The sequence below is a fragment of the Cetorhinus maximus genome, chromosome 6 (assembly GCF_964194155.1).
Source record: "Cetorhinus maximus chromosome 6, sCetMax3.hap1.1, whole genome shotgun sequence".
Classification (NCBI taxonomy): domain Eukaryota; kingdom Metazoa; phylum Chordata; class Chondrichthyes; order Lamniformes; family Cetorhinidae; genus Cetorhinus; species Cetorhinus maximus.
The window spans coordinates 123,439,269-123,461,379 of NC_135884.1; positions in this window are offsets into that span (position 1 = coordinate 123,439,269).

The following is a 22,111-nucleotide window of genomic DNA, read 5'->3' on the forward strand; positions in this document are numbered from 1 at the left end:
TCTCCTTTAGATTAGACTGGAGCCTAACCCTGCACTAATGGAATGACTGTAATCGTTAATGTGTGCAAAGCCTCAACCTGTCAGCTGTGCTGTGTAGCGGTCTTTGGAGCTTTCTGCTTATGCACTTTAGCCATTGCCCCTTTACAGTTAGATCCTTCTGACCTTTACACATTCCCATGGGAGGGACAAATGGTCATTCAAACCCAATCAACATTTTGCCCCAAGCTGCAATGGTTTCTCACAAGGATGCACACCATGAGTTAAGGTGCCCAAATTCATCAATTGTCATTTGAGTATTCCTAATATGTCTCGGCTGAGTCTTGCTCCCCATGTCCTAAAGCGGAAATTATTAGAGTGCCCCTTCGATCGGCCCAAAAGTGTAGTAGTCAACTCTTCCCACAAGTCCCTCTCCTGGCGATTATTTTCCTAGGCTGCATCATTGCATTGGCTGGCAAAATGGTGGTGCCTCATTTCCATTATGAGACCAGCTTCCAAACCTCTGCACCCCGCCCAACCCACACCCCCCACCCCCCACCCTGTGACCATCCAAGTCCCTCCTAGCGTCCTGAAAGAGCATCGTGTACAGGTTTTCCTGCCTCCCATCACTCTCCTTCCTCCCCCCTCTAATCCTGGATCCCATTGTGATTGTTGTAGATATCCCTCTTCTCCCCTCGAACCATTGTTTGTGGATGTCCCAGTGCCCCATGTCAATCTGACCCCTCCCCATCTTGAGGCCCAATGCATGGTCACAAACCGAGAAACCCCACCCTATGAGACCGTCAAGTGCCCCCCACTGTATTACCTGCTCCCATGTGCCCTCCCTGACTGTGGCTATCCCATCTACAGCCCAATGCCAAGCCACCAACCCCCACGACTGAAATGTGTGAGGGACTGACCACACCCTGCACACCATGCGGTGCACGACTGACACAGAACGGACAGGCCCTCCCCTCCCTCCACTGGGACCCAGACATGTGTGCCAAGCACAGCCTTGTAACATGGTGCAAAATGGCCCAGGACTGTCTCTGCTTTCTGGCCCGGACTAATTGCACCGCTCCCCCCACCAGTCATGTGTCTCTGTCCACCCCTTCCCAAGTCATCCCCCCCAGTCATGTGTCTCTGTCCACTCCTTCCCAAGTCATCCCCCCAAGCCATGTATCTCTGTCCACCCCTTCCCAAGTCATCACCCCAAGCCATGTGTCTCTGTCCACCCTTTCCCAAGTCATCCCCCCCTGTCATGTGGCTCTGTCCTCCTCTTCCTCCCCAGGCTCCATTCAAGACCAGCCTCCAGTCAAGCCTTTGCCTACAGTCCCTTCCCTTGCCTCTATCTTGTCTCACCGGAGCCCCAACACCGCCCCCCACCCAGTCAAGCCTTTGCCTTCTAACATCCCCCATTCCCACTGGTCTTGTCTGAGCAGCCTTGGCACAGAGTTGGAGCAGCTGCGAACACAGTGCAGTGAAAGGTAGGTGAGCGCTGTGCATGCAAACCTCAAAGTTGCGAGTGAAATCCAGTTCACTAGGTGCACCTCTGTTTCACCCGGTCGTGATTCACCCCAGTCTCATTAGATGCTGGTGTGGCCAGTTGATTTGGGTTGTGGCGGGGTTGGGGGGTTGAAGTGGGGTGGGGGCAGTGGAGTGATTCCGGCGAGCTGGGTTTTGAAAGAGCATTCATGGCATTCAAATGCGGTTCCTGACATGGTGTTTGGCGGGCTACCCAACCTGCTACGAAACTTATGAGCGGAAACAGACTTTTGGCCACACTCCGAGTTTTCCTATCCAGCACACCACGATGCCTGTCGCTGGCAGGATTGGAAAATTCCACCCAATGTTTTGAGTCCATATGACTTTTAAATGGATATGAATAGTCATACGGACTGGAAACATTAGCTCTGTTTGTCTCTCCACAGATGCTGCCAGACTAAGGCCGGCCCAGTGTGATACGCAGCCTGGAATGTGTGCGAATGTCCAGGTGGGGGAGGGGGTATGATGTCTGCCGGATCCAATGGCGACCCGGCGGCCGATACAAATGCGGCCTCGGCAGCCCCTGAAAAGCTGCCACCGAAGGATGTGGAAGTATTGCTGATGGAGACCGTAGTGGGTGGACACGGCAGGTGGGAGGGAAGGTCGGCGGAGCAGTTGGCCCCGGGCTTTTCGGATGAGTGCCTCGCAGCCCTCCTGGAGGAGTTAGCAGCCAGGAGAGAAACCCTTGTCCCCAGGGACGAGAGGAGGCCCCCCGCCCTCACCTCACCAAAAAGGCCTGGGAGGAGGTGGCACCCTGGGTCAGCAGCCACAACGTGGTGAGGCACACATGGGTGCAGTGCCGGAAGCGCTTCAGCGATCTGCTGTGTTTGGGAAGGGTGAGTACCGTGTTGGCATGGGTCACTTTGCAGAACATCTAAGAGTTGCCCATCCCCCCCTTGGACCTCAGAGGTGTCAGAGTGTGAATGGCAAATGTCAATGAGTCACGAGCTGGCCAAGGGGGTGAGCCTTGGCTGCTTAGACTGAGTGCCTTGTGGCTCCAGGATCATGAATCAGCTGAGCCCCTCAGGTAGGATTGGCCAGGCTGCACTGGCGCTGCAGGTAGAGAGTGGACTCATCAATGCTCCTCTGTTCTTTCAGGAGAAAACATCCCATAACAATGCTGAGAGGTCAAGGACTGGCGGGGCCCTCCACACCTCCTCATCCTCTCCTGATATGAGCAGGGGGTCCTGGAGCTGGAGAGGGATCATGCACCTCAGTCAAGTGGCTGCAGTGAGGTTGGGGTGCCAGAGGAAGGTAAGAGTGCAGTGCACTGAGGTGAGAATGTCAGTTATTGCAACCATTCCAGTGTAGTCCTTATATTGATGTGAGCCTGGAGCCTGGAATCCCCATTGATAATGGAAAGACGAGGGCACCATGATGTAGATCTCTGACTCATCAGGGTGCCAGGCATGCACAGTGACAGTTTCATGACCTAAACTAATAACATATCCTTCTTCTCCCTTTCAGGCTCACCGGCTGTTCATTATAAGAAGTCTGAAGGGTCACCCCTGACCCCTTAGGACCACCATGCTCACCGAGCACCTGCATCACACCTTCTCTGTCAAGCAGGCACCAGCGCAGATACCAGCATCTCAGTGGGCATTAGATTGCCGGCTACTATCTTGGTACACATTGGTGAGGGCACTTCACACTCACTTGAGGTGCAGGTGGAGGCAGAGAGTGCCCAGGGCGTCGGCAGTCGGAGGGCTGCTGGGGACCAGGACAATGCTCAGTCAATGGCCGATGATGAGCCTCTGGAGTCGACCCTGAGACAGCAGATGCTGGAAGTGCGGGTGGATCTGGCGGAGATACATGAGGGAATGCGTGCCATGATGTCCATTGTGGAGGAGTCCCTGTGGAGCGTGAGCACTGTGTTGACCCCCATTGCCGAGCGCACTGCAAACTCCATGGAGAGAGTGGCGACTCTCATGGGGAGGCTCCTCCAGGGGCTTCCTGGGGATGCGCTCGGACCTGCAAGCCCAAACACCGGCAATGACCTCAGCTGGTCAGTGTCAATGTGGGAGATGGACTGGACACCCAGTATCCCAGCTGGGCGCCAGTCCATCAATGGTGAGCTGGGAGGTCCAAGGCGACCTGACGTTGGCACACAAGCTGCCTGTCATCTCTGTGGGCTCCTCTCAGGCTGCCCCGGATGAGGGCAGCAGCTCCTCTGCTCCTCTGCCAGTGACTGTGGCATCTGATGAGGCTGAGGCGACTGGCGAAATGCCAGCCATGGCACTGGCCACTCCCTCTCAGGCGGGGCCAGCACAGGCTACACAGGCCAGAAGACGACTGCCAAGGTCATCAAGGCCAACCGGACAGCAGAGTGAGCAGGCTGTCTCCAATGCCAGTGCCAGCGAGGGGGGGGCACCTAGATGTAGCACCCATAAGTGAAAACTTAAAGCACCTTAAGCACAACACGGGTTTAGCATGGGTGATATTTGGTTCCCTCATTTTTCAATGGTGTGATGGAAAACACTGGTTCATGTTAATTTCCACAACTTTTATCGTTCACAAGTAAATGAGATGTTAGTTTGTGCAACTAGCGTCTGGATGCTTCATTTGTTCTGTAGGTGCAGGGTAGGCCATGATGCCATGATGGACGTGTGTCTCCTGAAACATTATTGCAAAGACACGTAGCTTATGTTGTTGACCAAGGATCTGGTCCTGTCAGTGATCGAGTGTAGAGCCTGCAGCCCTGGCATGTGGTGGTGGCTCTTATTTGGGAAGCTAGCTGAAATAGCGTTGGATCAAAGCGTCCCAGGTATCCCTGCCTCCCAGGAGGTTACTCAGGTCTGCGCCTACGCACTCAGCGTTCTCCTCATCGTTCTCGTCCTCATACTCACTATTGGACTCATCATCTGTTGCCTGTGCAGCTGCGTTAAGATCTTCTTCTTCCACTGCGTCCCCCCTTGCCAGTGACAGATTGTGGAGAGCGCAGTATGCAACCACTATCAGTGACACACAATCTGGGGGGTATTGGAATGTACCCCTTGATTAGTCCAGGCATCGGAAGCGCATATTGAGAAGACCTATGGTTCCCCCTACCAAAGCGTGGCTCCTATTGTACTGCTGCTTGGCCTCTGTTCTTAGATGGTGGAGAGGCGTCATGAGCCACCTTCTGAGGGGATAGCCCTTGTCACCCAGCAGCCATCTATCCAGTCGGGCTAGAGCACTGAAGAGCCTTGGCACCTGGGAGTGTCTGAGTGTGTAAGTGTCGTGGGAGCTGCCAGGGTAACTTGCACAGACTTGCAGAATCTGTATCCTGTGATCACACACTATCTGCACGTTCATGGAGTGAAATCCCTTCCTGTTGATGAAGGCTCACCTGCTGGAGCCTTGATGGCCACATGTGTGCAGTTGATTGCACCCTGGACGCGGGGGAAGCCAGCAATCGCTGCGAAGCCTCTGGCTCATTCCGCCTAGCTGGCCTCGTCCGTGCGGTAATGAATGAAAGTCAATGCACACTTGAACAGATCATCTGTCACCAGTTTGACACAACTATGGACATCTGATTGGGACATTCCACAAAGATCTCCCACTGACCCCTGGAAAGAGCCAGAGGCATAGAAGTTGAGGGCCACCGTGACTTCAATGCCACTGGTATGGGGTGTCCACCCAGACAGTTGGAGCTGATCTCAAGCCCAATTTTCTGACAGATGGAGGTCACTGTCTCCTGTGAGAGATGGGCCCTCCATCGGCATTGCACCTCAGACATATTGAGGTAGCTGCATCGCCGCCTGTAACCCCTTGTAGCAGGAAATTGGCGTCTTCTGCGGCCCCTTCTGCTTGGACTTCCTGTTGGCCCTGCGCCTCTCCTCCCACAAGTTGCTCACCTGGAAGCTGAATAGGGACACCTGGCGTCCTCCCACTTCTGGCCCTCCCTCCTCAGAGCAGATGCCTCCAGTGGAGAGCTCAGTCCCCATTACCAGGGTAAGGGAAGGCTGTCTGATACCTGGAAGGCCCCACACTGTGTGAATCCTCCGAGGGCCTGGAAAACAACAGTTAAGTCCTGAACTGAAGCCTCTAAATGCTCTGAGTGCAGCTCTGAAGTGAGATGAAGCTGTCCTGTTCACAGAAGCAACCAGCAGCAAGTGATATCCTGAACTCTTCACTAATCGCATTGACAAGGCCACTGACCCCTCTTATCCCACCCGTGGATGAGGTTTTGCAAATTGTGGCCTGCCTGCCTGCCCATTTTGCCCGTGCAATGGCCTAAAAACTGCACGGGCTACGTAAAGCTGAGAAAAATTGGTGTCTCAAGGGCCTTAAATGGCCACTTAATTAATGGTGCCTCCGTCTCCATCGCGCGCCCACCTAGTGAAATATCGTGAGAGTGTGCGTTGATGTTGGCACACTCGGCCGACGTCAACGCTCTTTATTTAACGCTCGAGCGGGTCAGGCACTTGCCCGCCCGCCAAGCTAAAAATTCTGCCCATTATTCCAATAACAGTATTCCAGCGTCAGGTCAAGTTAGAGTGAGGGTGGAATATGATGATCCATCGTATTACTTGCCATTGGTAGTAATTGAAGAGAACAAAGTCTCCTGATGGGAAGGAATTGGCTTAAGAAGATATGTTTAAACGGGTCCGAGTTATTTAGATTAGGGATCAGTAAGAGTATGTCTGATATTGAGGAAGTGCTAAGAAAGTGGTCTTTGAACAAGGAGGACCAACTGATAAAAATAAACGTCACAAGGCTGAAGTAAAGATAAAGAACAATGTACAGCTGACATTTTGCAGGTCCAGGCCAGCACTTTATGCAATGGAAGAAGACTGCAGAAGGCTGCAGCACAGAGGGATTCGGCAATCCTCGTGCATGAATCACAAAAAGTTAGCATACAAGTTCAGCAGGTAATAGGGAAGGCAAATAGAATGTTGGCATTTATTTCAAAGAGAATGGAGTATAAAAATAGGGAAGCCTTGCCAAAACTATACAAGGTACATTAGTTAGACCACACCTGGAATATTGTGAACAGTTTTAGTCCACTTATCTAAGGAAATCTACTGGCATTGGAGGCAGTCCAGGGAAGGTTCATTAGGTTGATCGTGGGTTTGGAGGGATTTTCTTATGAGGGGAGGTTGAGTAGGTCGGGCCTGTACTCATTGGAGTTTAGAAGAACGAGAGGCAACCTTATTGAAACATATAAGATTCTTAGGGGGCTTGACAGGGTAGATGCTGAGAGGCTGTTTCCCCTTGTGGGAGAGTCTAGGACCATCTCAGAGTAAGGGGTAGTCCATTTAAGACAGAGATGAGGAGGAATTTCTTCCTTCAGATGATAGTGAATCTGTGGAATTCTTTACTGGAGAGGGCTATAGAGGCTGGGTCATTAAGTATGTTCAAGACTGAGATAGTCAGGTTTTTAATCCATAAGGGAATCAGGGGAAAAAGACAGGAAAGTGGAGTTGAGGATTATCATTCATGGTCAGCCATGATCTCATTGAATGGTGGAGCAGACTCAATCAGCCGAATTGCCTACTTCTGCTCCAACATCTTATGTTCTTATGGTCACAGTTAGAGCTGGATAGATTAGAAAGAACAGGGGCAATTAAGAAGGCGAAGAGCAATTCTTTTCTCCTTCATTCCAAAATGCTTTTAATTAACTGGCTTCTTTCTCTTTCTGTCTGGGTATCTTCTTCCATTTCTATTTCCATTAGCTTGACCCTACTCTCTCAACATCTCTGACTGTGTCAACCTTGAACTTTGACTTTGACTACCAATTCCACTTAATGGTTGAGACTCTAACATTGATTGTTTAGTCTTAATCAAAGACCCTGACTCACTTTGCTCTAACAGTGGATTCTGTGAGACTGGCAAACTTTAAGTTTCTTTGTGACTTCCACTTTGGGCTGTAGAAGGAGTTTGGACTTTACCATAGTCTCCTTTAATCATATTTCCTCTTTCAAGCAAACGATCAAAGATGAAATAGCTTGGGACTGGACTGTGCAGTGCCAGAAGGCATTTGAGAAAGTGAAAAAAGTACTGACTGTTTTGGCTCAGAATGATTCCAACAAACTTCTGTTTTTACTGTGTGATGCTTTACTACAAGGGTTAGATATGCTGTTATCTTGCATGATGAAAGGTGATGCGGAGAGGCCTGTAGCTTTTGCTTCACGTACATTAACTAAGTCATAGCAAAATTATATACAAATTGAGAAAGTGGCATTAGCCATCACATATGGTGTTACAAAGTTCCACAAGGACCTATCCAGTAGGAAGTTCACTTTGTTAATTGACCGCCAAGCCTTTATAGTCATAATTGGTTCAAAGAAGGAGGTATCATCCTGTGCAACAGCACGGCTTCAGAGAGGGGCATTGATTTTGATGGACCATCACTATGATATTAAATATCAAAAGTCAGCTGATCATGCTAATGCGGATGTTCTTCCAGGATTTCCCATGAAGACTCCTAGCCAATCCTAGCCACTGGGTTACTTGTGAATTACTTTACATATATAAATGACATACCAGTGTCTGCCAGAGAAATTAGTGTAGAAACTCACATGGATGTGATGTTTAGTGAAGTGCTCAATTATGTCATGAAACGTTAGCCTAAACAATGTGATGATGAGAAACTACAGGCGTATTTCACACATAGAAATGAACTGATTGTAGATCTAGGTTGCCTCCTTTGAGATTTAAGAGTCGCTATTCTACCAAGATTTAGAGAGAGATTGTTAGAGGAACTACATCAAGAGCACACATGGATAGCCCATATGAAAGCAGGAGCAGGAAACTATTTTTGGTATCCAAAGACAGCCAGAGCTATTGAAGAATTAGAGAAAAGTTGTGAAGTGCGTCTCAAAATGAGAATTGATCCATGCAAGGTTCCCTTCATGTCATGGTCAAACACAGGAAACCATGTAAATATCAATTTCTTTGAAGTGGAAGAGAAAGAATACTTTGTTTTTGTCTATAGCAAGCGGATAAATGTTGAATTTATGCCAATGCCACAAGTATCAAAATAATTGAGGTGTTGAGAAATTGGGTTCCAATCAGAGGTATAGTGCAAGATAATGGCCTGCAGTTTATGTCAGAAGAGTTTGAAATATCTCTGAGTAAAAATGCAGTCATTCACACTCTGGTATGACTATATCCCCCAACATCAAATGGTGCTGCAGAAACAAATGTACAGATTGTAAAGAGGTATTTGCAAAAGTATTTAGTAGGTGACAAGTTACCATGACACCATCCAGAACAAAGCAGCCCACTTGACTGGCACCTCATCCACAAACATTTACTCCTTCTCCCACTGACAAACAGTGACAGCAGTGTGTACCATCTGCAAGATGCACTGCAGGAACTCACCAAGGGTCCTTAGACAGCACCTTCCAAACCCACGACCACTACCATCCAGAAGGACCAAGGGCAGCAGGCACATGGGAACACCACCGTCTGGAAGTTCCCCTCCAAGCCACTCACCATCCTGACTTGGAAATATATCATCATTCCTTCACTGTCACTGGGTCAAAATCCTGGAACTCCCTCCCTAACAGCACTGTGGGTGTACCTACACCACATGTACTGCAGCGGTTCAAGAAGGCAGCTCACCACCACCTTTTCAACGGCAATTAGCGATGGGCAATAAATGCTGGCATAGCCAGCAATGCTCACATCCCATGAATTAATTTAAAAAATCCTAGGCAATGGTTCCCATGTTTCCATTTCCAATTTTCGGTTCTCCTGCAGAATAACCCAACAGTCTACAACAGGTTGCTCCACCTTACAAGTTAGTGCTTAAACATGCCCCTAAGACAAGGTTTAATTTGTTTAAACTGGATGTTAATAGACAAGTAAGCCAAAAGCAAGGCAAAAGGAAAATGAATCATGCTACAAGAGGCATTAAACTTAGAGAGCTCATTGCTGGTCAGAAGGTAATGGTGAAAAACCACTGAGGTGGTAAGGAGGAGTATGTGATTTGACTCGTTGTAGAGACTAGGTGCATTCACATATCTAGTGAAGATTGGAGAGTGGCTCTACCAGTGTCATGTAGGTAATTTGTTTGAAAGAGGAAATCTGGTGAAAGGAGAACATGATAACCTTCCTACAATCCAAAGTGAAAGTCGGAAAGAAAGTGTAAGTCATAAAGAAAACAGAAGTTTGCTGGTATCACAGAATCTACCGGTAGAGCAAAATGAGCCAGGGTCTTTGTTTAAACCTAATCAGTCAATGTCACAATCTTAACCATTAAGTGGAGTAGGTAGTCAAAGTCAAAGTTCAGGGTTGGCACAGTTAGAGATGTTGAGACAGCTGAATCAAGCTCACGGAAATGGAAATGAGAGAAGATACCCAGACAGGAAGAGAAAGAAGCCAGGCAGGTAAATTGAAAGTATGTAGGAAGGAATAAGCAAGATGTTAAAGAGGGATTGGAAAATTGGAAGCATAAGCCTATACTTCCCATTCCAAGAGAGGTTATTATTTTTTATTATTTTGTTTTAAAAAAAGAACGCCATTGAACTAAAAGGTGTGTCTGAAATACTTGAAGAAGAGCAATTAAATATTGTACGGTTGAAAACAATACACAAAACTCAAGATACATGTATATTGCTATCCAAAATAATCATATTTCTTCTGAAAGTTATATTAGCCCCAATATTGCAGTGTTTATTTCATAAAAGAAGCTGTCCTTTTCATTATTTCTTGTCAAAAGCTGATTTTTTAATTAAACACATCCAGGTTGTAAGGAAAAACATTTTTTTTTACATCTAAGTTACTCTGGTACTACCGGTCAAATATGTTTTAGTTGTGATTACAGTGAAAACAAATATACAACTCGACCTGTTAAATTTCAGATATTGGTTTACTCATTTTATATTCTGGGAAATTATGTTGATGTATAAGTTAGTGTGATAAAATAAGAAAAAAAAATTTTGTGATATTGAGAAGTAGTCACTGATTTTTAACATGGGAAAGGAGTGTAATATATTGCATGAGCTGGTCATATTGTAATTTTGCCCTCTGTTGGAAGGTAGTGAATAAAGTATGTGGTAACATGGCCATCTAAAGGAGAGTCTCCACGTGAGTTAGATCCAGTCCACGAAACCTGCTTACACAAGAAAGGCAGTGCTCTCTTGTTAATTGAATGCAGTTGTGTAGCGACATCACATTGCATGTCCCAAAGATAGAATTGTAAAAGTTGGTATAATAATATAGATATGAGCAGCACATTGTGCTTATTTTAAAAGTGAACAGGCCATCAAGGACAGTAATAGTCACATGGCTTGAGAACTGAGGGTAGATTTTCTGCCTGCAATTTTCAAATACATGCTGGTGATGGGCAAGGTCTCAGAAAATACATTTTCTGTTATTTTCCTTGCTTAATAAAAAAAATTAATTGAAAAAAAGATTTGCAACTACTGGTGGTTGAAATGGATATTTACCCCAAAATTCTCTTTTGCATACTCATTGGAGTAATCATAGGCATAAATCTTGTGGAAAACAGGTGTACTTAGCTGAAACTGCAGTGCAGTTCCTGCAAAATATTGTTCAACAGCAGACCAGGTGATAAGTAGGAAACAGTGAAGTGTGCTTGGCTGTACCACCACATTCGCAGATCACTTCTCATCAGGGCCATGGCATTTGGTTCCCTAGCACCCATTTTGTCAGCGTTACAAGTGCCACTTTGCTTCTCAAATAGCAACCACAGCATGCATGCATACTATTGTGCCAGTCACGGTAGAAGCCATTTTATTAAGGATGATAGCGCATATGCAGGGAGTGTCCATTAGTGGTATGTACAGCAGGCAAATCATGACATCAGTCAGAGTGTAATGCTGATTTCACATCAGCACTGCAATTTTGGAGCTCAATACTCCAGATAACGCCATCTCTTAACTGATCACAGCTGAACATGTGTTGAACATCAGGAAGGACCCTCCCAACCTCTCCCCACCCTACCCCACCAGTGCTATTTAAAGGGAACTATATTACATTTGAGTTAGTTGCTGATTAATTTCGACTTGCTCTTGTTGCAATTAAAGAAGTATTTGGTGGTTTTCAAATATTCAGGTTGCAGTTTTGGGTTCTTTAAAGTGCTGAAGTCTACAGGGGGTGACGTGGCAAGTGCTGAAGGACTTTGTCCTGACTTCACGGATTCTGCACAAGCCACTTGCATGAGTGCAGTAATTTGACTTCTCTTTGATCCTAAAGCATGACAGGAAGAAAAAGTGAAAAGGGCCATTAGAGTGCATACAACCTCCATGCAGTGTTAACCCAATGTTCTTTAATTTATGCCGCTCTTCTTGAGGCTTTTCCCTGTCTGGTTGATGCTCTGTAATACAAAGCTGAGAAAAATCCTTTTATTAAGAGCTTCCATCTCACTGAAGAGGCTTCAGGCCAATCAGCATCCAACAACCTGCTCTGAAAAGCCTGCTCACGTTTTGACAGCTCAGACAACTTCCACCACAGCAGCTGAGACAATCCGCAACATTTTGAAACAATCAACAACATTCTAATTAAAATAACCTACAACATTCTAAAACAACGTCAATTTGCCCTATGTCCCAACGTTAACAGGTCCTTTAAAAAATTCCAGAATCTGGATCCAATCCGCACCATCACCAAAAAATGAATCAGTTCTTCCTTGAGTCATCCTCTATCTGTGTACCAGGTTTCATTGAAATAGTTTTTGAGATACATTGTTTACAAACAGACTAACAGGTGGAAACATTACCTCCGCCTTTCTTCAGTGGTGGAGGTAATGAGCAGAGGCAAAACAGAGGACAAGCTGCTGGAAGATGAAGGAGGAGGAGGAGAAGTAGGGGAGATGGACTCTCAGTCTGTCAGGTGCCTTTGCTCAAGTATGGATGTCCTCAATGAATTCTACCACCTGCTGCTGCCATAGCTGCAACCTCAGAGCAAGGCACAGATGGCAGTGCCAGTGGCTGTGATGTTGACTGTAAGCATGAACTTTATGTTTTTGGCAAGAAGCTATAGGAAAGGAAACAGTTGGCCAAAATTAAAGACTGACTTAACTAGAAGTCCAACAATGAGGTAATTCACAGTTGATATGATCTGAAAGTTTCGAAGACCATGGTCACCTACACCACTCAATATGGCACTTAGGCTCACGAGACCATGCAGAGTGCATATGTATGTATGAAGTGTATAAAATTTACTCTCCTTGAGTAGAAACTAACACAGCTTGTGAGTCAACTGGACGCATTCTACAATATGCACGTGGGAGAAAGTGTTCTGGGGCAAATATTCCAGCAAGTGGTCACTCCACATGTTCATAGGAGTAGAGGAGCTGGTGTGACCATCGGCAGACAAGGAAGGAAGTAATAACTGAGGTGGAGCTGCATTGTTTAGTGACTATACTAGTGACATGGATAACAGGGGACAAACTTTTTACCTCGGTGGTGGGCGCGCGCTCGAGCATAAAATGGCACACAGTGACATCAGGTGAGCGTTCCAACGTCAACATGCAGTCGCACGATATTTCAGTTGGTGGGTTGTCAGCAGCACGCCCGCTGACAAGTAAAAAGCCTATTAAGGCCATTAACAAAGTAATTAAAAGAAATTTATCACTGCCCGTTCAACCTTACGGTTGGCGGGAAGACTAAAAGGCCAAGCAGCCTTTGGGCTTTTTAGGAAACCTCATCCACGGGCGGAATGAGGCTTCCTAAAGCAAATAAAAATAAAATAAAAGTTTTAAAATTTAATTAATAGCGTGTCCTAGCTCATGTGACAGAGTCACGTGAGGGGACATGTTTTATAACATTTTTAATTTCTTTCTTATTCTTTTTTAAAACTCTTCATCTTGATTTTATCAAGTGCGCACTCGTACAGGCACAGGCAGTGCTAAGCGCTGCCACTCGCTTTTCATGCTGAGCAGCCCTTAATTGTCCCGCCAGCGTGAAATCACCTTCCGGCCTCGATCGCGGGCAGCGGGCGGCTTCCCGACTGTCCCCGCCAAGAACGCCCGACAAGGGCAAAATTCAGCCCTGGGTGACACAAAGGAGGGTAACCATGACTACAAGGCACTGAGGAGCAACTAGTTATCCATGGGGGAAACAATACAAGTAGTTACAATAGGTGAATGGTGATTGTGGGGACACTCTATTGTAAACAGGTAGACAGTTTCTTTTGTGAACATAATCCAGATTCCCACATAGTAAATTGCTTCTCAGGTGCCAGGGTTCAGCTCATCACAGAATGGGTACAGAAGGTCCTCGAATGGGAGGGCACACAGTCAGAGGTTCATTGGGAATCAATTTGATAGATGTGAGTAGAAATTTCAAGAAGTTAAATTTGAGATTAAGGAGCAGGACTTGTAGGGTAGTAAACTCTGGATTATTCCAATCTCCACATACTGTGCCTCAGGGAGATTTCTGCACTCTTTCGCGTGCATGCCCTATGGGAAACTGGCATCTGTGCCACCTTTTCCACCCGCACAGACTGCAGCTTATTTGTGCCCGATGCTTATTTGTGTCTCACCATGCGCAGATCCCACTTCTGAACCATCCTCTAAATTATGTGCTGCGTCAGTATCTGAGCTGGTGGCTGCGAGTATGAGTGAGAGAGATGGCATTTCATCATCATCAGTCTCCTCTTCATCTTCCACAACTTCCTGCCCGTGCCTGCTCCCACCCAACTTCCTCTGACGGGCAGAAAATTCTCTCCACAAGCTTTTCTGATATACAAGCTTCAGATGATGTAAGTATGGCCCTCTTGCTTCCACCACTCCCCTCACCACAACCCTACTCTTATGCCTTTCTCCTTTCAGATACTCAAGAACTGCAACCTAGCCAGGCAATGATGCAGGAACAAGTTGTGGAAGATGAAGATGAGACTGATGATGATGAAATGCCATCTCTCTCACTCATACTCGCAGCCACCAGTTCAGATACTGACGCTGCACGTAATTTAGTGAATGGTTTAGAAGTGGGATCTGCGCATGGTGAGACACAAATAAGCATCGGGCACAAATAAGCTGCAGTCTGTGCAGGGGGAAAAGTTGGCACAGGTGCCGGGTTCCCATAGGGCAAGATTACACATGAGTTCTGCTCCAGAGAACTCAGAAGAGGACTTTCTTGGGGCAGTGTAGGGAAAAACACTGCTGGAAATGCACATAAAATTGGCTGGTGCTATGGAAGGCCTGCCACAACACCTGCGGTCACTGTCAAGGAGTATGGAGGAGCCCAACAGCACCAGCCTTGCACATGGCTTTGCACAGAGCTAAGAGTCCATTGTTTTCAGTGTGGAATTGATGGCCAACTCCATTACCACAATGGTGAACCAACTATGATGCAGTGCCTGATGGCTGATGTCTCAATTTCCATTGCAGCACCAACAGGAACCGCCCATCTTAGTGCTGCTGTGGTAACTCAGACTGAAACCATGGAAATTTAGCTTGCTGCCTTGCACACTCAGACTGTTGCTATCTTGACTGTGGATGTCAATGTTCAAAGTGACTTGTGGGATCTCACAACTATCCAGCAATCTGCCTTCAAACACCTTATACTAGGACTGCTGAAGTGCCACCCTCATAACAGTGGAGTTGTGGAACATGAACCTGCTGCCTTCTCCCAAGATGACAGCATTCCTCCTCTCACCACTGCCGCTCTGCCAATGTCCCAAATGTTGCACGTCAGTCAGTTAGCCCAGTCTGCTGTTGCCAATGACATCATGGCTGACCTGTGACCTAATTCCTTTGCCCCATATTCCTTAATATCTTTGGATAAAGAGCATCTATCAATCTCAGATCTATAATTTACAATTGATATAGCATCAATTTTTTAAAAATTCATTCGTGGGATATGGGCTTCAGCATTTATTGCCCATCTCCAGTTGCCCTTGAGAAGGTGGTGGTGAGCTGCCGTCATGAACTGCTGCAGTCCGTGTGGTGTAGGTACACCCACAGTGCTGTTAGGAAGGGAGTTCCAGGATTTTGACTCAGCGACAGTGAAGGAACGGCGATATATTTTCAAGTCAGGATGGTGAGTGACTTGCTGTGTACAGGAGAGAGTTCCAAATCTCTATTACTTTGTGTGTAGAAGTGTTGCCTAATTTCACTCCTGAAAACTCTGACTCCAATTTTCAGATATGTCCCCATCTGTAGGCTCCCCAATCAGTGGAAATAATTTTTTATCTACCCAAGGGGCAGAATTTTGCCCTTGGTGGGTGTGCGGGCCCCACCGGCTTGGCAGCGTGCGGGCAGCCGACCCCCGCCACTGAAATGGGGCCCGCCGCTGTTTTGAGTGGGCGGGCCAATTAAGGCCCACCCAGTGGGCTGCCCGACGGGAATCGCTATGTGCTTCCTGTGTGGGGGAGGGAATCCCCAACTGTCAAAGTGCGCTCTTTCACGCATGCGCACGAAAGAACGTACTGCTCCCTAAGACGAAGTGCTGTCTCAGGGAGATTACTGACAGTCCAAAAAACTTCAAAAATAGAAAAATAAAAATATTATTAACATGTCCCCCTCATGTGACAATGTCACACGAGATGGGACACGTTAATAAAAAGGACATCAGCTTTATTAGACTTTTTAAAACTGGACATGAAACCTCATCCCGCCAGTGGATTAGGTTTCATGTGTTATCAGAAGTCCGCTGGGGCTCCTGGTCTGCCCGCCAGCCTTAAGGTTGGACGGGCAGGTCTTTAATGATCTTAATTAGCCTGTCAATGGCCTTAATTGGCTATTGACAGGTCAGCGGGCGGACAGCTGATTTCGCTGTCTGCCCGCCTTCCTAAAAATTTAAATGGACCAGGATGATGTCGGGGGTTCCTCCCAACGCCATCCCGCATCATTTTCCCGTCGCTGACGGGGAAATTCCGGCCAAGGTGTTCTCTTCAATATCTTGAAAACTTCAATCAAATCACCTTCTAAATTCCAGGGGCAGGATTTCCCCCCTGTCGGGAGCGAAGTTGAATGGCGCTTGCACACAGGTGTGCTTCTGATCGGCGCCCCCAATCGCAGGCACGGTACCAATTTACTTGGGTGGGCCAATTAAGGCCCACCCAGCGCGATGTCCGCACGGAAGCAATGTGCGCTCCCTGTGCAGGCGGGGAGGAATTCCTAAATCGTGTGCTCTTTCACGCATGCGCACAAAAGAGTGCATTCATCTCCCTGAGGCTAAGTGCTGCCTCAAGGAGATCGGCTGTTCTGTGACAAAAATTAAAAGTAGAGAAAAAAATAATTCCTGACATGTCCCCTCATGTGACACTGTCACATGAGTTGGGACATGTCCATAATTTTTACAAAAACTTTAACAAAATTTTTAAAAAACCTACATGAAACCCCATCCCGCCCGTGGATGAGGTTTCATGCTTTTACTAATTCCTGCCAGGGCTCCCGGCCTGCTAGCCAACATTAAGGTTGGACGGGCAGATCCATTAATTAGCTAAATGACTCTGTCAATGGCCTCAATTGGCCATTGACAGGTCGGCAGGCACACAGCAGATTTTGCTGCGTCCCCGCCTACCAGAAAATTTTAATTTAAAAAAATGTAAAAAATTAAAATAGCGTTGAGCACTACTGGCCAGGTGTTATGCTGGGCGGGCCTTAATTGCTGTGGTGAATCAAAGTGCTTGGAATGCCTGGAGGTCGGGTTCATGTAGAAAGGGAGGGAAATGAAGGAGCTGGAAGATGGTGGGAGTGCCGTACTTTTGGAAGTCTCAGAAACAAATGGTGACTTAACATTTTAACTATTTTAGACGAAGCTTCAGATTTCTTCAACTAACCTGTAGATATCGCAAGATCTTTTTAACAGGGGCTTTGTGAAACAATTTAACCTCAGTGCTATTCAAATAGGTTTATTTACAACTGGGTGAGCAACTAATGCTTGTTTAGGTTTGTACTGGGAAAGGCAGATCTCTCTATGAATTAAATTTTCTGGGTTAGCTGACTAACTGAATTCATTGACTCCTCAAGCAATCAGGCCAAGCAAAGATTTCTGAATTTGACAATAGTTATGGTGTCATAAGATGTGCAAAAAATAAAATAAAATCTTAGGATCACATTCGCAATTACTATAAAGCTACATTCTTGTAATTATATGTTTGAGCAGTGGGGGTTATCACATGAGATAACTCTCATGATAATGATGAAGTGGCACTGAGATCTGAAACCCCAGAAACGCCTATAGGTTTGTGAAACAATGTGACAGGCAGTAATGACTAACTATTTTAAAACAAGTGAGCTCTCTTGAAATTTTTTTACAACTAAGTTTGCTTTTAAAGGAGCTTCAGAGTTATTTTGACGGCAGTCTTTCAATATATCAGAGTCCGAGACAAGCAAATCAGTGTGTGAATAAATATTTTATCATCTCAACAGTTGACAGTGATTTTCACCTCATGGTCACTAAAATCACAATGTATCATCATGAAGTACTGTTATTGATTGACAAAATTTTTTACAGTCAAAGATTTCAAGATTGAAGCATGATTTTGTTACAAGCAAAAGAACAACATTTTGGGGATCATAAGCAATTAAGTTATTTGATTCAAACAGAAGATAACCACTAAAGAAGATTTTGGTTAATCTATTGAAATAAATAAATTGGAAAAGGTGCAAAATAAAATAACTTCACATTTCCAGTGTTAAATTAACTTTCATACAGTGAAACCCTGAAGATACATGATGCAAGGTAGTGTGCTGGTGAAGGTAGACACTAGTTATTGGTCTCCTGCTTCCGGTTTAGTTGAAGTTATTTTTAGTCCCCTATCTAATGACACCATACATCTCCTTTGTAACAATCCAGGAGAAACAATTTTGCCTAACACATTTTTCCCCATCTCCATCTTAATACAAAATTCAATTTGTAAAATACAATTCATTAGACGTTGGCATAAAACTATTCAAACCAATTAATTTGAGAAACATATAAAAATGTCAGTACTGTAGCATCCCTGGTTAAAGCCAGTAGGCAGCATTTTACATACATGTCAAGAGATTTCATAAAATACTTCAAAACAGTACAAAGCAATGTTACAACACAAGAGAGATTGATTTGAGTAGTAAAAACATCTTAAAGGATAAATTGTACACATATAAAACCTGAAAAGCAGTACACCTCAGTACTACAAATTAGTACCATGAATTCTAGAAAAATATTTAAACTAAAGATGGAGTGAAAATATCTGGACAACTCTCACTTAATTTAATTTTGCATTGAGAAAGAACAGAACTTAAACATTATCATGAGTACCTCTGCTACTTAATTTATTCAAATCATTTACAGAGTATTACTTTTTCCACAACATGAACCAGTTTAAACGCCTCTCTGAACCAACAGTTCTTATCTTTGGGGCAGCAAGATGTGTGAAACCAAAGACTTATGTAAAATATACACCGGTCAAAAATTTGTGGGCCAGCAAGCTCAGTACTTATGAGCTCACCAAGAAACTCTACAGCTGAACTTCCTGGAGTCAGGGGAATTTCTCCAAATAGCCCATAAATGATGGGCGCCTGCACCTCTCTTTGCATCTAAGATGCCGTGCAAGTTTGATTACCCAGAGGGCTTTAAAAATTGCCAAAAATTACCCCCCCCCACCTCCCAACTGATTTGAGGGTCCAAAATTTGGTCTCACTCCTCCAACATCATCCCCTCTTCAACATCTTCAGTAATGCACTGGAGTGTTATCCTTGATTTTTGTGCTCAAATCCTGGAGTGGGACTTGAACTCATACGGGGGATGGGGTGGGGGAGGGGTTGAGCGGGGACGGGCGGGAGTGAGCGCAAACCCAATCGGTGCCCCCGATCGGGTGCGTGCCGCCATTTTACGTGGGCGGGTCAATTAAGGCTTGCCTAGCGTGACACACACCTGGAAGCGCTGAGCGCTACCTGTGCGGGCGGGGAGGGTGGGAGAATTCCCTGAGTTGGGGCCTGCACTTTTTCGCACATGCGTGTGAAAGAGCGCAGAAATCTCCCTGAGGCGCAGAGGTGCCTCAGGGAGATTTAAGTTCTGGAAAATTTAATAAAGGTGAAAAAAAATTTTAAGGGCATGTCCTCTCATGTGAAACTCACATGAGCTGGGACATGTCCATTAATTTTTTCAGAATTTTTTATTTAATTAATGAACCCTTCATGAAACCTCATCCCACCCGTGGATGAGGTTGATGAAAAATGCGAAGGCCGCCTGGGCTCTTCACCTGCCTGCCAACCTTAAGCATTCGTAACAACTTTAATTGCTTTGTTAATGGCTTTAATAGGCCTTTGACAGTTCAGCAGGCACGCAGCCTGCCGAACTGACAATCTAAATGACGCGTGGTGACGTCGGGACGCCCGCCCAACGCCACCACGCGTCAGCGTTGTACGAGTCGGCGACCGGGCCCGCCCCCGCTTGCCAATGGGAAAATTCTTCCCATAGTCTTCTGACTCAAAGGCACAGCCAACACAGTACCTTGGGGAAATGTGCCTTGCGTACACCATCATGGAATCCCTCACCATCAACAATCTGGGGATCGTCATTGATTCAAAACTTAACTGGATCATCATGTAAATACTGGGCAGAATATTGCCATCGGCCTGTGGGGGCGGGCCCGACACACCAATGCATAAAATGGCATGCGATGGTGTCGGGCATGTGTCCTGACGTCATTTTGATATTTTGTTTGGCGGGCGTGCGCCGGAGGCGGCTGCACACCTGCCGAACTGTCAACAGCCTATTAAGGCCATGAAAAAAATAATTAAAGTTGTTAACAACGCTGCCCGTCCAACCTTAAGGTTGGTGGGCAGGCGAAGAGCTCAAGCGGCCTTCGCGTTTTTCAGGAAACCTCATCCACGGGCGGGATGAGGTTTCCTGAAGGTCTTATAAAATAATTAAATAAATTTTGCAAAATGCACAACCATGTCCCAGCTCATGTGACACTGCCACATGAGGGGACATGTTTAAATAGTTTTTTTACATCGTTTATTGAAACATTATCAATTTAATCTCCCTGAGGCAGCTCCGTGCCTCAGGGAGATTTCTGCCCTCTTTCGCATGCATGCGCGGAACAGCACAGGCCCCGACTCCCCCTCCTGCCCACATAGGGAGCTTTGAGCGCTACCGGCCAGGTGCCACGCTGGGCGGGCCTTAATTGGCCTGCCCACCTAAAATGGCAGCGCACAGCCGATTGCAGGCGGTGACTGGCTCTGCACCCGCTCACTCCCGAGCAGACCGCCCGCCATAGGAAAGATTCTATCCACTGTGTCAAGAAGAGCAGGAAATTCTGTAGCAAATAATTCTCAGTAAACTCGGCACAAACAAGCAGATTACACCTCATCAACCCCTCGAGTCACACGCCATTGTAAGATGGAACTATATCGCCGTTCCTCCATCGTTACTGCGTTAGAATTCTGAAACTCCCTATCAAACAGCTATGGGTGTGCCTACACCCACATGGACTGTTATTCAATAAGGCGGCTGACTTCTCAAGGGCACTTAGGGATGGGCAACAAATACTGGCCATGCCAGAGATGCTTGCATCCCGTGAACAAATAAGGAGTTCAAAAGAGAGTACTTTTAAAAAAAAATTCTTTCACTGGATTTGGGCATCAGTGGCTGGGCCAGCATTTATTGCCTATACCCTAATTACCCTTGAGAAGGCGGTGGTGACTCAATGGATTGAAAATTAGTTTGTATATTTTTAAATTTGGCAGCAGATTTTATTTTCCTAATTTTCTCCCTGTCCCCAAGGCAGTGACTCATGTTGGGTGAGGTCCCAGTGGGCGCTGTAGGATCTTGCTTAAATGGTTGTATTCATTTTCAGTCCTAGCAGGTTATTTTGCTAAGTTGTGTGTGGGTGTCACAGCTGTTCCTGATCCTCTCCTCACTCAGCATAAAACACATCTTTTGAGGATTATTGGATGATCAGGGTTTTTTTCCCCAGCTCTCTCTAGCCTGAAGACATCAAGACTAATTGAATAGCCTCCAAACTGTCCTTGATTAAATTGGCAGACTCATAAGGCCAGTGAGTGGAATTGAACTGCAGCTTTCCTCTTTTGTATAGCTCAACACCGTGCTATATGGTGCATTTACCCAGAGTTATCAAAGGGTCCTGCACAGTTCCCCCTCCCTCCAATATGTCCACCTTTCCTCTGCTGTTGGTACTGGCACACTGCAATAAGATTCCTGTCACTGGTACTCGTTCGACAACTCGATCAAGTGAATATTCTTCATTTGTATTTAACTTTCCACTCCTAGCAGTAACAGTGCAGCCAGATGGCGAGCAGGGAGCTGGTTTGTATGATATTCCTACTCCAGAGTGGTGGTCTTATTTTAACCGAGCGCCATGAGCAAAAGCTGACAGCAGGTTTTTGGCCACGGGAAGCCCAGGTAAGCTATTTCATTTTTAAAAAAAGCTTTCACAGGTTCCTGTGAGTCAAGGAGAGCATCATTCAAAAGTAGCAAATTAGATCGAGAGGGAAGAGAAAATAATTTCTCAATTGACCAAACATTTCCTACTGGAGGAAAGAACAAGCCTGAGCATCTTTGTGTATACTCCAAACATAAAACTCTTACATAAATGCATGTTAAAACGCATTCTGTATGGATAAAAACTTGAGCCACATGCAGTGATCTACAGAAATATTTAGGCACAGATCTTTTCGGAGGGCCTAATTTTCTCAAGAAAATTCAAAATGGCAAACTCTGATGTATTTTGA